This window comes from Galeopterus variegatus, unplaced genomic scaffold (genome assembly GCF_000696425.1).
Source record: "Galeopterus variegatus unplaced genomic scaffold, G_variegatus-3.0.2 Scaffold10716, whole genome shotgun sequence".
NCBI classification, from domain to species: domain Eukaryota; kingdom Metazoa; phylum Chordata; class Mammalia; order Dermoptera; family Cynocephalidae; genus Galeopterus; species Galeopterus variegatus.
Window position 1 is genome coordinate 38,059 of NW_007736827.1, and position 2,558 is coordinate 40,616.

Sequence of the window (2,558 nt, forward strand, 5' to 3'; positions counted from 1 at the left end):
TTTACCAGATTGGCAAATATCTATGTGTTGAACGGGAGCCACAGGGCAGAGGTAGGAGGGTCAATGGGTTGTCTTTTTTGGGAAGCAAATTAACATTATCTTGGGAATTTAAATATTTCCGTGCCCTAGAACCCAGAGCGGCTCTCTTAGGTTTTAAGACCTTAGGGAAGGCTTTGCACACGTCCACCAAAGACAAGCGCTTGAAAGTTCATGGCTACATTTTTTTGTGATACGAAACCCTGGAAACAACCCAAAAGTCCAATCACAGAAAAAGGAAAAACTGGTTTATGGCACATACACACGATGGAATATCATGAAGCAATAAAACAAATGCACTATCGTTGATGCCACGATATGAGGGACTCAGAAAAATGATAACACTATTTTCATAAAACTGAAAAATCAGCAAATTAAAGCTATATATTATTTAGGGATGCACACACACATTTGAAAAACTTTTCCTACAAGATCAGGAAAAAAATAAACATACAATTCAGTACTGCAGTGGCCTCTGGTTCCTTTATTTATTTTTCATTGAGACATAATGGATTATATATATTCGTGGGGTACAGGTGACCATCGGTATTTGTGTACAGTACACGGCGATCACATCAGTGGACTTTGTGTACTCAGCGTCGTAAAGCGCACTCATTCTTTGGGTGCATTAACCAATTTCTCCCTTGCCCCCCTCCCCTGCCCCCTCTAATGATCACAGTTCTCCCAACAGGCCACTTTACCTCTTCAGTGGGCGCGATCATGAGCCTCCCGCTGCGTTATCGTATAACTTCGTATAATGTATGGTATACGAAGTTATTACGAGAGGCAGATCGCAAACACATAAGTATATAAAATACATTGAGAACATATTGGGGAACCCTGGCATCTGAGGACAGTGGGTGGGGAGGGCTGCAATTCCGAGTAGGAAGGTCAGGGAAGGCCAAGCTGAGAAACTGCCTGTGAGGAGAGACCTGAGGGAGGCAGGGAGGGGGCTGTGCAGTCACCCACGGGTGGGACCCAGGGCTGTCTGAGGAAACAAAAGAGGCCGGCATGGTGGGGGCTGGGTGTGGGGGGAGTGGGAGAGGAAATTAGGGAGGCAGCAGGGTGAGGGTAGGGGACAGATCAAGCAGGGCCATGTGGGCCATGGAAGGGACTTAGGCGTTTACTTGGAGTAAGGTGGGAGCCATGGAAGGAGTTTGAGCAGGGGAGGGCGTGATCTGACTTGGGTTCCTTCTGGCTGCTGTTCTCGGTAAGTGCTGCCAAAACCTACAAAACTTCGGGCAGATGACTTTTCCCTTCTGAGCTTCAGTTTCCTCATCTGTGAAATGAGGATAACTTCCTCAGAGTATTATCAACAAGAAAGGAGTTCACATGCCCGTGAGCAGTCCAGCTAAAAAATCTGCACACCGAGATATGCATAGGAAAGATTAGCATTTATTGGAGAGGGCCAGCCAAGGAGATGAAGCCAGCTAATGCTGCACCAGAACTTCCCAAGGCTTAGAATCAGGAGCATTTATAGGGTAAATCTTAGAGGAGGGGTCTGGAGGTCGTGCTGGATTGTGATTGGCTCGCAGTGCAACAGCATAGCTTGATTGATGTCTTTTTGGCTTCTCAGGGTCTGGATAGTACGTGCATCATACACGTCTGCAGCTCCAGGTTGTCTGGAAACAGCTCTGATACGTAAATAAGGTCATCCTGCCCCGTAATCAAGGTTCAAAATATCAAATAACCATGAGAGAAGAGGGAACTCAGAGAAATACCTGCTAATTTGGACTTTATCCTTATCTTATATTCTGCTAGACAAGCGTACTCGTATTTCTGGGGATTCAGCCAGCAACTTTGCCTTGCAAACTTCCTCCGAGACTGAGTCCTGTTCCAGCCCTAGGGAAAAAGAGGATCCATTATGGGGTGCTGCTGTTACAAGGGGGTTGTTATGAGGACTAACCAAGGCAAAGCTCTTACCCAGAGGCTCGCCCCTCCCAGCGCGTAGCAAGGCCTGACTGGTGTGTGCTGTGATTACTGTCCGCTTCCCATCAGACCCCCCTGACTGCCCTCAGGGACTCGGCTGCCCCTCCCAGCCTGTCTCCACCTGCCCTCCTGAGCAGCAGAGCCTCCGCTGCCAGGGGCCGGGGCCCATCCCTGTGGCCTCACCCAAGGGTCAGGAGGAGCTCATGGCCTGGAATGAGCTGTGACGATGAGGACACCTCCTACCAAGTGTGGCTCTCTCAGGCAGGAAAGAGGCAGGGAAAACAGGAGGGGCAATTGCAGGCTCATTCCCTGAGGTCAGTTTGGGGCTTGACAGGTGAGATCTGGGGGCTTAGTTTCAATTTCTTCCCCGCCCCCCCAGAGAGAGATGGAAAGAGCAATAAACAAAAGTTAGAAAGCCAAGGTCATGAACTTCTGCTGCATGAGCTATAGTCACACTGCCCACTATCTAATCATCTGTCTACCTGCCCACCTACCTTCCTATCATTTATCTGTCATCTATCTACCTAATCACCATCATCTATGCAAGTATGCACCTACCTGCCTACCATCTGTCTGATCAGCTCTCGCTCTCT

At 48.5% G+C, this 2,558-nt stretch overlaps 1 long non-coding RNA gene across 1 annotated transcript; it reads right to left on the reverse strand.

Moving 5' to 3' along the window:
• Nucleotides 1-1,411: 1,411 nt before the first annotated feature.
• LOC103610182 lies at nt 1,412-1,867 on the reverse strand. Its single transcript, XR_552191.1, has 2 exons — nt 1,758-1,867; nt 1,412-1,658 (listed from the first exon to the last, which is right to left on the reverse strand). It is a non-coding gene; the product is annotated as an uncharacterized LOC103610182 (long non-coding RNA).
• Between the last annotated feature and the right edge of the window lie 691 nt (nt 1,868-2,558).